The 15,430-nt window shown below is 38.9% G+C and overlaps 1 protein-coding gene across 1 annotated transcript in view; it reads left to right on the top strand.

Annotated features, from left to right (window-relative positions):
- Nucleotides 1–15,430, top strand: part of alk (ALK receptor tyrosine kinase) — a 289,826-nt gene that overhangs the window by 114,397 nt on the left and 159,999 nt on the right. The gene's annotated exons all lie outside the window — the stretch shown is intronic.

Genomic DNA, 15,430 nt, shown 5'->3' with positions numbered 1-15,430 from the left:
GTCATTTGTTTACTAAAGAAAATGACTGGCAATTAAAATGAGTCACTCAGTATGATAAAGCAGCAGGTGTATGTATTTTATTTTTATTGTAGGCTATTTAGAAACACGCCATACAAAGTTAAATATAATAACGCGTCCAGTGGAGAGTAATGCCATCATTTGTTTCTGCCTGTGATTTTCAATAGTTTGAAGATGATTCCCTAAGAGCTGCAACACTTGAAATACACTACTTTTTACATTTACCAGACATATTAAGATTATTTGCACAAACTATTGGTATTGGAACAGTCTCGCCAATACCAGCCTGAATTTTACTTGGTATCGGATCCAAAAGAAATTCAGTTGTATTGCGCATCACTATCAAAAACAGCAGTAAAAGGACGCCTCGGCCCCAAAAAATTGTCAACTAATTTTTATTGTCCATTACAGTGCATTGACTAAGTTATTCAACTGGTGGCCCGGCGGGCCACATTCGGTCCAGTCATTCAATCCTGGAAAAAAAATCTAAATATATTGCAAAAATCGTACTTTTAACAACGACTGGACAACAAAGTATGAATGCTCTGCCCTGAGCAACTGCTCGAGTCATTGTTTTCTGGCGGACCTTTTAAGCGACAGATATATTGATTCAGACAAGCAGCAACAATTGTAGAAATCCCAGCGTGTAAGCTTAATCACAGAACTTGGTCAAACAGTTGTAAGTAAAAATCATTTAAATATATTATATTTAGTTTGTATTGTATTGAAATTGCTGACTTTGGGATTTCTTTTGTATATGTGGTTGTGTTGTTTTTTGTCTAACAGTCACAATCAAACCTCGTTTAATACACGTAGTGCTAAATTTGACCAGTAAAGGGCGACCATGCTAATAGTGATAAGTCACATACAATGTTTGGTGCGTGAATTGTGTAATTTATATTTGTAGTTTATTGTGTGAATATATTAACACTAAACCTTCTATTTTACAATATTAAAAAAAACATTTAGAATATATAATAATTACCATTATATTACCTTTATCTAGATCATCAATAGAAAAAACTTGAGCTTAAAGGGGAACGGCACTTATTTTAGAATGTTTCCTATTGTTCACAGTCATTTAGAAAGACATGACGACAGATGTATTTTTTTTTCATGCATTCTAACTAGTAAATAAATGGGATCAAAAGTCTGCTTACAATGGAGCCTATGGGAGCCACTCTATTCTGCCAATAAAGCCCTTAAACAAAACATCCAAACACCTCCCTTAAGGTTTTATATACATGAAATTAGCATATATGTAATGTAGTGACGGGCACATTTTTAATTACATTTAATATTTACATATTTTGATCATTTTAAGCAGACGCGGTGCATTAATTTAAAAAACGCTTGACCACATTTGCTTTTTTTTTAACTACGTCGCTGATCATTACTTACTGCAGACTTTATGAGAGCCAACAAACATAATAAAACATCACTTATTGTACAATGTCTGCTGTCACTGGGATGCCGACTGATAGAATTGTATATTCCCATTTAGATGAAGAATGACTCATAATCCTCGCAAAGAAAAGTGGGTTGGAACCAAACGTCTTTTTGTGTCTTTTTCGCCATTTCCGGGTCTAAATTGGCTGTCAAAGTGTACCAGTTTGTCTGATTACATCCTCGTCCTTTTACAGTTTGTAGTTTGTGTGTGTTAGCGCTTATAATAACCATATCACTAATACTTGGTTATAATTCAAGTCACAAAATGTAAATTGAGTATTGTTGGTGGTTTTTGGATAGTTTTTTATTGGGTTTTATGGGCGAATAGAGGACATCCTATTGGCTCTGTTGTAAGCAGACTGTTATTTCCATTTATTTACGAGTTAGAATGCATTTTAATAAAATACATCCGTCGTCATGTCTTTCATAATGACTGTGAAAGATGGGCAAAATTCCCCTAAAAGTGCAGTTCCCCTTTAGGATAGGATATGTAGCTTTAAAGGAACAGCAACTTTAGCAGCATACCTATATCTTAAACCCAATCAACACAATAGACAGCTTTTTTGAGCCATTGCATTTCTTAATGTTTACCACTTTATTTTTCTGAAATGTGGAACTTTTTCCCCGGGAATCGCATTTGACCGACTATCATTAATGCACTTTTGACTCACCTTTTGCAGACCTTTAAGATTTGTTTTGGAGCACCCCTGCTTTAAAGGGTCAAGACAATATTCACCATATGTGTTGAAACATTTTTTTGGAAACAGGGGTGAGATGACAACCATGTCTGTCTGGATAACAAAAGGTTAAGAGTGCAGCACTTTCCTCTTATCTCTGCCTTCCTGAATAATGATGTTTGATATGTGACATGAATAGTAATTCCACATCGTCCCTGCATGTGTATATATTTTTCGAGACCCATGAACAATATCAAGGTTAAAGCTGCATTGATTTACATTTGCTCAGAGTAGGACGAAGAAGGCATGCATTCCAAATATGTTCATATAAAATTAAATAACCTTTGAGTTTTTGTTATTTAAAAAATGTGTTGGATGATCCAAAAAGTAGAATGCTGTTGAAATACCAGATGTGTTTTATGTAGTTTGATAAGTCAATGACGACAACCTTCTTCTTTGTATGGGTATATTTTACTGAGTTTAAATTCAGGGAACACAATAACAAACTGGCCACTACCATTCACATAATAGACTGACTACCAGAGCCCGTGCATATAGCAATGCATGCAGGGAGGTACCGTAAATACACCAAAAGAGTGGCTGAACCATAAGTACCATAATAATGTGCAATGCAAAAACAGAACATGTACAAGTTCACTGAAAATTAAACTCAGATCCAAAGTAGCCAGGATGTACTGAATTATACTGTACTGTACATAACATACAGCACCTTTTTTTACACATGTGGAAATAATTATGGGAAAATATTGCATCCAAATTAATTTCTAGTATGTAAACATGGTGATGTCTGCTTGCTGGAGCTCCTATAAACTGTCCAATCAGTTGAATGACTACACAGTCTTTTAATGTCAACATCAATCAGCTTCGTGGAATTCAACATTACATGAGATTAACATTGAGTATAACACAATCCTCAGCAAGGACGGAGACCGCAAATACATAATGAAATTAGGATTTGATTATAGTGTAACTCTTCGGAATTATGTTGCAAAGCTCATCTCAATATTAAAACAATAATAATGGACTGGCATATTTGTGTTTTATGTCCATCTGTGCATTAGTTAGCATACTACTTCTTGCTACAGGAGGGCGAACAGATGGAATCCCATTGACGGCATACTGCGTCAAATGGTGGAAATAATTTCCTCACTTTATTTTTCCAAAGGGTGCCACGAGGGCTGTGTTAAACCTAACGCGGATCCCTGGAGCTAAGAGGATGTGTAGACCCCCAAAAAATTATGCAGGATCTCATTATAAAAAAACTAATATATAGATAATGTACATCACAAAATAAGTACTTTCTTTAAGGACAGACAACAGCGAGTTTTCCCTCTTCAAGCCACTATTAGCATATCAAAGAACTTGGACATACATTATGGAGGGACAGATGGGACAAAATTAAATGAATAAATACATCTTTAAATACATTACCCAAGTGTCATTGATTAATTATGATTATAAAATAACAATATAAATGTGTTTTTAAATGTTTCATTAATTTATTTAATGTAAAATGTAATTATTGAATAATTTAATTGTAGGTTTCCTAATTTCATGATTCTATTAGTTATTCAGTAATGTATTTAATCAAGTCACAGTGTAATTAATTATTGATTTTATTATTTAATGCTTAAAATAAACAAAGTATATTCATGAAGCGCTGGCCAATCGGACAAATGAAAAACATTTTAAATATTGACTTTAAATGTGTCAGTAATTATTAAAATCATTAAATAAATAATTAAATTGTGAAATAATTCCATCCATCATCCATCTTTTTCCACTTATCTGAGATCGGGTCGCGGGGGCAGCAGCCTAAGAAGGGAAACCCAAGACTTCCCTCTCCCCAGCCACTTCGTCCTGCTCCTCCCAGGGGATCCCGAGGCGTTCCCAGGCCAGCTGGGAGACATAGTCTCTGCCCAACGTATCCTGGGTCTTCCCTGTGGCCTCTTACCGGTCAGACGTGCCCTAAACACCTCCCCAGGGAGGCATTCGGGGGCATCCTGACCAGATGCCCGAACCACCTCATCTGGCTCCTCTCGATATGGAGGAGCAACGGAATTATTCTGAGCTCCTCACGAATGACAAAGCTTCTCACCCTATCTCTAAGCCCCGCCACCCGACGGAGGAAACTCATTTCGGCCGCTTGTACCCGTGATCTTGTCCTTTCGGTCATAACCCACAGCTCATGACCACAGGTGAGGAGGGGAACGTAGATCGAGCGGAAATTTAGACCTTTGTCTTCCGGCTCAGCTCCTTCATCTTCTTGGTGAACAAGACTCTGCGGTATTTAAATTCCTATACTTAGGGCAAGATCTCCTCTCCAACCCGGAGACGAACTCCACCCTTTTCCGGGCGAGAACCATGGACTCAGACTTGGAGGTGCTGATTCTCATCCCAGTCGCTTCACACTCGATCCAGTAAAAAGCTAAAGATCCTGGCCAGATGAAGCCACCAGGACAACATCATCTGCTAAAAGCAGAGACCTAATCCTGCAGTCACCAAACCGGATCCCCTCAACGCCCTGACTACGCCTAGAAATTATGTCCATAAAAGCTATGAACAGAACTGGTGACAAAGGGCATCCCTGGCGGAGTCCAACCCTCAATGGAAACGGGTTCGACTTACTACCGGCAATGCGAACCAAGCACTGATACTGATCATACAGGGTGCGGACCGCCACATACAGGCAGTCTGATACCCCATACTTTGTGAGCACTCACCACAGGACAACCTGTGGGCAACCTCCCATGCACCCTCGAGGATCCTGCCGAGAGTATAGAGCTGGTCCACAGTTCCACGACCAGGACAAAAACCAAACTGCGCTTCCGAAATCCGAGGCTCAACTATTCGGCGTAGCCTCTTCTCCAGTACACTTAAATAGACCTAACTGGGAAGGCTGAGGAGGAAATAATTACATCAATAATTTATTACATTGTTAAATGATTAAATCATAAAATAATAAATTATACCATAAATGTAATTTTACAATAAAAAAAATAAAGGACACACATAAAAAACATTTCATTCCACTTAAGATTAATTAATGACACATACAGTATAAGTAATTATTTTCTGTTTAAACTGCCCTGGTGGACTAGTGCCAGTCAAATGTTTGTCAAGGTTGCTGTACCAACCTGTGCTGCTGTCCTCCGTAACCTCATGTACACTTGTATGAGTAGGCTATTGGACTCTACAAATAGCATTGTATGCACTCTTGACTAAACCTGCACAAAGCCCAGAGAGGCTCTTCTTCAGTCTTTGGAAACACTGGTGCCATTGCTTGTATAGCATTTAAAGAACATGTCTGCATGTTGTTTGTTTTTATCTTAATTGTTTTATTTATTTGTTATGGTGCTGTTTGTTTATGTCTTTGTTATTTTTGCTGTTCTTCACATGTGTCCATATAAGTATTGACAACCTGCAGAAGCTGTTTGCATTGTTTGTGTCTGGTTCTGACTCAACAAACTGGATCTTTGAACAATAACTTTGGTGAACAGACAATCATGACTAGTGTTGTCATCCCAGAAATGACCATCAAGAAGTCGGAAATAGTGTTGCCAAATGCCAATAGAGAAACACGCAGCAGCTCTATGAAAATAAGGAACTTTTTAATAAGGGGATAATATGCAGACTTTGAAACACTGGATGGAGAATCAGCAAAGGAGACATCCATTAATCTGCCCACCAAGGTAAAAGCAATAGAATGTACATACATTATTGCATAAATCCACTGTAGATGTTTGTAGTTATTGCTATTGTACCGATGCATGTGCTTTGAGATATCGAGTATTTTAAGTTGCGAGCTTGGTCATGGAACGCAATGTGCTCGTAGGCTGAGGTATCACTGTATAGACAGAGTTGCAGGAACATTATTAAAAGCATTTAATACAGCACAGGAAAATGAAAACTTAGTGCCAAACTTCAACTTCAATAATAAACCCTCAGGATATGTTTTAACATAATTTCATTGAGAACAACAAACATGTTCATTGTCAAAAGCAATGATATTTAAAACAAGTTGTGTTCTTCTGTGGGTTTAATGTAATTTAAAAATGGTTTGGTCTAGACCAGATTGACTTTTTCCAGGACATTTATGCACTCCAATTTGTGGGTTACGGTCTTCAGAGCATTGCTTTGGCAGCCCTGCAAGAAATCTATATCAGTTTTGTTTACTTTCCAGATGGCAAGCTCCTGAGGCAGCCCGTGTTTACATATCAAACAGCTACATTTGTCAATCAATTAGATCGGTTAATGAGTTTTTTCTAAATGGCATGACCAATCCCTGAGGATTATACAACAGTTGTGGAATATAATTTATTGAAAACATTATGCAGATGAATGACCATTGATTAGCTTTCTCTTTCTCCCAGGTTTACTTTGGCCTTTGGACCTGAGTTAAGTTTTTCTTTAGTATTCACCAGGCTTAGTTGCACAACATATTGATGCGGTATCATTACTTGTTTGCATAAAAAGAAATAGAGATACTTAAGCCCCAATGTGTCCTTGAAGCAGCTGCAGCCATTGCAATACTAATGCAATAAAAATACACCAATCTCCACTTTGAATGCATCCATGCAGCCACAACCAGGTTCATTCATATGAAAGGTCAAGATACTTTCAGTATTCGATTGACTGTTGGTTGATCCCTGACGTGATAGTGTTGATGTCTTATAAAATCAACAATTACTGTGATGTTTTTATTTTGGCAATGGTTTCTTGCACCTCAGGCTGTTAAGTGAAATGGAGCCACTCCATGGACCAGTTAACGAATGCCAAGATAAGGGCTAAAGGGTAGAATTTGGATGGAGCCTTAATGCAGATGTTGAACACAGTTCAAAGTGATGACATAAAGGGCTAATGACAAACACCATGGTGGACTGTGCTCATGCTCACTTTTCACAACTGTTTTCCCTATAATGCTAAAATTACCTTTTTAACATAGTTTAAACAGTACTGTGTTCCAAGAGCTTGTTTATGACCAAACATGATGACACAAATGTATCACTTCATCATTTTTTGCTTCATTGTTTAAAGACAAGGGGTCCAATCGGTCGGTTTTGAAGTTCCGGTTTTCGATGACGCCCTGAAGGAAAAAAGTCCCTGATGGACATTATACTACAGTGGAACTTTGATTTACTTACTTAATTGGTTCTTGAACAGGGTTTGTAAATAGAAAAGGTTGCACATTGAAGAACATTTTTCCATGAGAAACAATGTAAACATATATAAAGGGTTCCAACCTCGATGAAAGTCCATATTTTAGTAATAGTTTGTACAATTTGTACACAATATAAAGTGTTATACAGTATTGTATATCAAATCATTATAACAAGGGGATGGTGGATAAACTTTCTATTTAATAACTAAGCCAAAATGACGACTACAAACTAGTAGTGTAGTGTCACTAGCTCCGTGAAACACTTTTTCACTTTTACAATCATAAAACTAACTTAACTTTTACAGCCAGATCACTACAATAATTAAATATTTAAATAATATATTTCACCTTGTTGGTTATGGCGGGACAAATGGGACTAAAAAAAAATAAGTAAGTCTTTAAACGAATATTACGTTGGCCATTAGTTGTAATGTGTCATTAATTGATTATAATTGGAATTAAATACATTGTGTTGTTAGTTATTTATTTAATGTAAAATTGTATTCAAATATTTCATGATTTAACCATAACATACCAACGTTATTTAACTAATTATTGAATCCATAATTTCATAATTGAATCAATTATTTAATTATTTTCCAATGTAATTAATTATCGATGTCATGATTTTTTTAACGATCTAATTAATGAATGACATATCTATTTAGTTTTGTCCCATTTGGCCCTCCATAGTCGGTTTATCTTCTTGGTGGGCAGCAGGGAGGAACGGTGTCGACAATGCTGTGGATACCTCCTAAATGTTTGAAACCACACATCACTCGTCCATTGCTTATTTTGGACTCATATTGAGTTAGGAAAACTACAATATTGCTGTAAAAAAAAAGGCTAAAAACACTTAAAAAGCAAACAAAGTACCTCAGTAGGTAACAGCAGCACAAAATCGATCAGGCACAAAATGGCTTTACTGCGAGGCACACAATGGCTGGATGAAATGTTTGTACTCTGAGACAAGTTCCATACACCAAAGCATATTTTATCTGGATTGTGGTTCGTGGTATCCATCCGCCCCCCGCTTTATGCAGGACAGTTTTGCAGCAGCCTTCCTACACATCTTCAAATAAAGTATGGAGTTCTGCCAACTATCTGTCAGTTAGCTACAGACGTGGCAGCAGAGAATCTGATCAATTTGTTTTTCTTCAGCGAATAAGCTAACCAACCATGACAGCCCGTTAAAATGTGACAGTAATGTTTGCACTGTAGCTCACATAGCTATGCCTTAGTTGCTTTTGTGTCCTCCCCTACTATTAAGTTGCGTAATTCCGTATGTAAGTGCAGAGTTCCAAAAAGTGGACCAAAGCACCGCTTGAATCCACACACTGTTGCAGACAGGGATGGACGAACACAATTCGTTAGCTGCTACACTATGGTGGCACTGCTGAGACTTATTTGAAATTGTTGAACAATGCTTTAATACAGTATGAGACCTTTAATTACGTAGAATGAAACATTGGGTGGTAACTATGCTAGAAGCTTCCATTCTTCTCGAAATACTTTATACATGATTTTTAAATGGATATGTGTGTCCATCCATCCAAAAAGTCGGATCCATGGGGTTGGACATAAGGGTCTTGCTCACCACTTCTGTTCAAGTTAATCCGAAAGTGATGTCTGTTCTTTATGCTGGCCTGTCAAATTATTCCACACAAAACCTATCCCAGGATGCTTTTATGGAACTTGTTTCACACGGAGAAGAACAGATTTTTAAAGGGGACCTACAACGATTTTCATCCACATATAAAATACTTCTTTGTGGTATGTATTTTGGTGTAAATATTGCGCCACAGTAACATTTATAACCTACTTGTTTGTTTGTGGAGGTGTTCCCAGATTGCAAATGAAACCACGCCCGACACTGTCAGTATTTATCTTTTGAAAATGTACAATGTTTAAATATCGTAATTTCCAGGCTATAGAGCGCACTGGTTCATAAACCGTACCGACCAAATTTTAGAATAAATAATTATGTTTACATATATTAGCCGCACCGGACCATAAGCCGCAGATATGTTACGGTACAATACATTTTGTAAATGTTTATTACCTTTATTGTTTCCAAACAGTGCCTGTAACACGACAGTAAAACGTCTGATCAAACAAAACAGAAGTCATTGTTATGTACCCACTAGCTGCAACACTTAACTTAGTACAAGACATAGACTCACTGACAGATAACATGGAGAAAGCAATCATAGAATCAGCAACTGAATTACTAGGGAAGGACAGGAAGAAAAACAAACCATGGATCACTGATGACATCCTAGACCAATGTGACCTCAGAAGGGCCCTCAAAAAGACAAAGAAGGATGACCCAGAGGCAGCTAAGCAGCATACCTCTGTGAACAGAAACATCAGGAAGATTATGAGGGAAGCAAAAGAAAAGTGGATCACAGAACAATGTGAAAGCATAGATGCAGGGATACGGCAGGGCAACAGTAAAGCAGCCTACGCAACGCTGAAGAAACTGACAAGGACACAACAACCTATAGCCACAGTAATAGAAGACAAGCGTGGATCTCTACTAACAGAGAAAGCAGAAATAACCCAACGGTGGACAGAGTATTGCCAGGAACTATACAACTATACAATATCACCAGACCCCACCATACTAACCAATGCCATGAAGCCCAGTGGCGAATGCGAGGATGCACCAATACTGCAAGCTGAAGTAGAGGAGGCAGTAAAGAGCCTAAAAATCGGCAAATCACCAGGCATCGATAACGTCCCAGCAGAGCTTTGGAAGCATGGGGGGCGAAGCATTATAATAGCACTGACACACATCTGCCAAAAGATTTGGGAAACCAAGCAGTGGCCCCAAAAATGGACCCAATCTCTGATTATCCCTCTCCCTAAGAAAGGGAATTCAAGGCAGTGCCAAAATTACAGAACCATCAGCCTCATCTGTCACGCTAGCAAAGTAATGCTGCGGATAATCCTGAACAGACTGAGGAACAAGGCAGAGGAATTCCTTTCCGAGGAACAGGCTGGATTCAGACCAAAACGGAGCACCACCGAACAGATCTTCAACGTCAGACTACTGATTGAGAAGCACCTTCAGCACCCACCAGCACAACTTATACCACAACTTCATTGACTTTAAAAAAGCCTCTGACCGTGTCTGGCATGAAGGACTATGGCAGGTTCTCAGAAATTACAACTTTGACAATAATCTCATACAGGTCATCCAAACACTTTATACAGACTCAAGCAGTGCAGTTCTCATCAGCAACAGCATAGGAGAACCTTTTAAAACATCTATTGGTGTCCGCCAAGGCTGTCTCCTTTCCACTGTCCTATTTAATGTCTTCCTGGAGAACATCATGGAAAAAGCACTCCAAGAATTCCACACCTCTGTTACCATCGGAGGAAGACCCGTCTCCAACCTTCGCTTCGCGGATGACATTGACCTTATGGGAAAAAGTGAGGCTGAACTCCAGGAACTGACCACCAGACTGGAGGAGGCTGCGAGAGCTTATGGTATGGAATGGAGATAAGTGCAGAGAAGAGCAAGATGCTGGTCAACAGTCACAATCACTTACCATCACCGAACATCACATTGAATGGACAAACCCTGGAGGAAGTAAAGGACTTTAAGTACCTCGGGTCCTTTGTGAGTGAAGATGGCAGCTCCACAAAAGAGATCAGAGCAAGAATCGGCATAGCAACATCAGCCATGACAAGACTGACCAGTATCTGGAAAAGCAATACCATCAGCTTCCAGGTGAAGGTCAGACTCTACAAGTCACTTGTTCTTTCCACCCTACTCTATGGTTGTGAGAGCTGGACGCTCACAGCGGACACTGAGCGCAGGATACAGTCCTTTGAAAGCAAGTGTTACAGAAGAATGCTACATATATCATACAGTGAACACCGGACAAATGATTATGTTAGACATTTAGTTACGACCCATGCTGGCGAACAGGAACCTTCTACTCTCAACAGTTAAACGTCGAAAGCTGACCTGGTTTGGTCAAGTCACAAGGCACACCTCCCTGTCAAAGACCATCCTGCAGGGAACAGTAGAGGGGAAGCGGAGACGAGGCAGGCAGAGAAAGGTCTGGATGGACAACATCAAAGAATGGACTGGCTGCAGCTTCCAAACCCTGCTACGAACAGCAGAAGATCGTGAGCGCTGGAGATCCCTGACTGCCCAAGCATCCACCATGACACCCCTACGGCCTCCTAGGCCATGGGATGAGTGAGTGAGTGAGTGAGTGAGCTGCGGAGTCGAGCTCTCCAATCAGCTAAACAGACTCAATAACTCCACAGTGACGTTTTGGTGAATGTACGAAACTGAAACAATACAAGAAGAATGCAATTGTAAGTTAATACAAATACAGACTCTTGTAAACGTGTTAGCATATTTGCTAATGCTAACGACGCTAGCTTGATTACGTTACGATAGCACGCACAAATATGCATGAAAACACTCCTACAGACATCATGTATGGCACGGTTTAGTAGCTATTATTCTAGTTATTTTGTAAAACTGACAAACTTGGAGTAATGAATGAAGAATAGTTTCGAGCAGAAACGTTATGGACGAATATACTTCCGGCATGAAACAGGAAGTACATTGCCAACCCGCAGCACTTGCAGTGAGCAAACTCTTCCAAAAGAAGGTGCCATAGCACAAACAATAACACACCTTTTCAGTGTGTCTGTCAACGCAATATGAAAAGTATTTGTCGAATACAAAACATTATGGCCGTTTTTGAAGATCAATCAATCAATCAATCAATGTTTATTTATATAGCCCTAAATCACAAGTGTCTCAAAGGGCTGTACAAGCCACAACGACATCCTCGGTACAGAGCCCACATACGGGCAAGGAAAACTCACCCCAGTGGGACGTCAATGTGAATGACTATGAGAAACCTTGGAGAGGACCGCATATGTGGGTAACCCCCCCCCCCCCCCCCCCTCTAGGGGAGACCGAAAGCAATGGATGTCGAGTGGGTCTGACATAATATTGTGAAAGTCCAACACATTAGCGAAAGTCCAGTCCAGCAGGAACCATCCCGAGCGGAGACGGGTCAGCAGCGTAGAGATGTCCCCATCCGATGGACAGGCTAGCGGTCCACCCCGGGTTGGGAGCAGAGTAGAAAATAAAAGAAAAGAAACGGCAGATCAACTGGTCTAAAAAGGGAGTCTATTTAAAGGCTAGAGTATACAAATGAGTTTTAAGATGAGACTTAAATGCTTCTACTGAGGTAGCATCTCTAACTTTTACCGGGAGGGCATTCCATAGTATTGGAGCCCGAATAGAAAACGCTCTATAGCCCGCAGACTTTTTTTGGGCTCTGGGAATCACTAATATGCCGGAGTTCTTTGAACGCAGATTTCTTGCCGGGACATATGGTACAATACAATCGGCAAGATAGGGATAAGATAAATCCATAGATTAGCTGCACTGTTTCATAAGCCGCAGGGTTCAAAGTGTAAAAAAAAAATAGTGTTTTTTTTGTCCGTAAAATACGGTATATATCTTTAAAACAAGTTTCATCGCTATATTATTTCCAGACACAGTCGAAAATATACTTCATAAACATATATATTGACCCGGTCACAACATTAGACACTTGCACACTCTCCAATCGATATGAAGCTAAATTTAAATAAAGCTGTTTTTACCAGAATTCATGTCACCGCATGCCAAGATTAAATACAAATTATACTTAATATTACCTTTTTTTTTAAAAAATTCTCATCTCATTCATCTCTTAGGTAAAACAATACATTAAATAGCTATTGATTTATGAGAACTTGAATTATTGTATATATGTCTAATATTTATTAATGTATTTAATATTTGTTTACTTACTTATTGTATGTTAATATATTTACAAATGTATTTATTCACTGTTCTGTTACAAACAGAGAACAAAGAAAGGGGACAAAACTGCTATGATATGAAAAGGGGTAGGGTTATATAATATCTGCATCTTCCTACTCCTCTTCATACATTCTATAATGAAACACCTGGAAATATGTGACGCATTGCATTGTAATTGTATTGCATGCATGTTCAAAATAAACTGCTAGCTTGATTACATTACGATAGCACGTACAAATATGCATGAAAAGACTAAGTATGAATCGTTTTAGTTCTATTATAGAACTTACAAACGTTGTTTGGAGTGATGGATGAAGTAACCATACGAGCAAAAACGTTATGGATGACTAGTAGACGGAACAGCACTTGTACTTCCAGTTCACGTTACTAAACAGAAGGAAATTCTGTAGACATTCCACTCGCAGCAACTGCAGTGAGCAAATTCGAACAAAAGATGGATCCATAGCACAAACAATAACACACATTTTCAGTCTCAGTGGATGTTTTATAAAAAATTGTTGTTAAATACAAAACATTATGGCCGTTAGCAAAGAAAAATCCGTAAATTAGCCGCATCGTTTTATAAGCCGCCAGGTTCAAAGCGTAGGAAAAAAGTAGCGGCTTATAGTCTGGAAAATACGTTATACAGGTAATAAAAATGTATAGACAATGGGGACGGCGTGGCGCAATTGGGAGAGTGGCCGTGCCAGCAACCTGAGGGTTCCCGGTTCGATCCCCAGCTTCTACCAACCTAGTCACGTCCGTTGTGTCCTTGAGCAAGACACTTCACCATGGGTCATGGCAGCTCCCGCCATCAGTGTGTGAATGTGGAAATAGTGTCAAAGCGCTTTGAGTACCTTGAAGGTAGAAAAGCACTATACAAGTATAACCCATTTTCACTTCATTTATTCAAAAATGCACAATACAAATATTTAATTTGAAAAAAAAAAAACATTTTGGAAGATAGCACTTCTATATTGAGACTGTTTCCTAGAGAGTGGTACACAGTTATTCCCCTTTCATTTTTGGGTGACCCCGCCAGTCCAACATGGCATGGTTCTTGAGGGCTTGGAGTAGCCTACAGCACCTTACTAATGAACAGTGACAGCCTGAGCGGCTGTTTCTCTGCCCTCATGTTCATGATGCCCTGCTTGCTTTTTTCTCATTGCTGCAGCAACATTCCATTTCTGTAAACCCCAGCACTGCTTATCCCACAGGATCCTCATATGCCCAGAATACCAATATAGTAGCTATTTTGCTCTAGATACACAAAAAAATGTTGAACTTGTGTTGAAATAACAGAATTAAGCCTCTTATTTCCTGCAGGACAGATAGATGGTGTGTAAAGTGGTTGCACTCACACAACCTATCAAACATTGTGTTCACGTGTATGCCGTGCGTGATCCATCAAATCTGCACATAGTCTCAAGCAGCAGAGGTTTAGATGATCATGTTAATTTGATGATTTCAGGGCTTGGGAATGAGATATTGATTTTCTGACTGGTGCAAGTTGGTAGAAAAAAAGACTTTGAAATCAGCATTGCAATACCAAGGTACAGGAAGAACAAGCAGGCAGGTTTGGACAAATGTTATTGATATGCAGTTGTTTGCTCTAAGAGCTCATTTAGTGTTTTCGGAAGTTTTTTACCAAGTGAAATAAGATACAATAAGTCGGCGTATTCACCAGCAACAATACAATTACCATGGTGCTATGTCTAATCTTATGAGCAATTTCAAATTCCAATTTCTGTCTTAGCACCGTGGCAATGTGCTTAGCAGGTCAGCCTAAGAGCTATGGAGGTTCTGGGCTCAAATCAGGCTCAGACCATCTCTGTGCCTGTTCTTACGCTGCTTTCGTGGGCTCACAAAATAATGCATGCAATTAGAGAAAATGGGCCCCATTCAGCAACCGTTCTTTAGAACAAATTTTGTTCTTAGGCCCACTTACGTAGATTTTAAGGAGATTTTTGTATTCACCGATGTTTTCTTAGCTGGGATTTGTTCGTAGGTAAGAACAAAATCTAAGAGTGCTCCAGAGCACTCTTAGGGTGGCCTATTTGTTCTTAAGTGTGACAAGTTCCCTTACTTCTATTGTCTAATGTTAAATTAATATCATAGATGAATGGATAGATAGATAGATAGATAGATAGATAGATAGATAGATAGATAGATAGATAGATAGATAGATAGATAGATAGATAGATAGATAGATAGATAGATAGATAGATAGATAGATAGATAGATAGATAG

This window comes from Entelurus aequoreus, linkage group LG03, assembly GCF_033978785.1.
Source record: "Entelurus aequoreus isolate RoL-2023_Sb linkage group LG03, RoL_Eaeq_v1.1, whole genome shotgun sequence".
Lineage (NCBI taxonomy): Eukaryota > Metazoa > Chordata > Actinopteri > Syngnathiformes > Syngnathidae > Entelurus > Entelurus aequoreus.
Note: the sequence above shows the minus strand (reverse complement) of the source record. Positions and strands in the feature narration are given on the sequence as shown.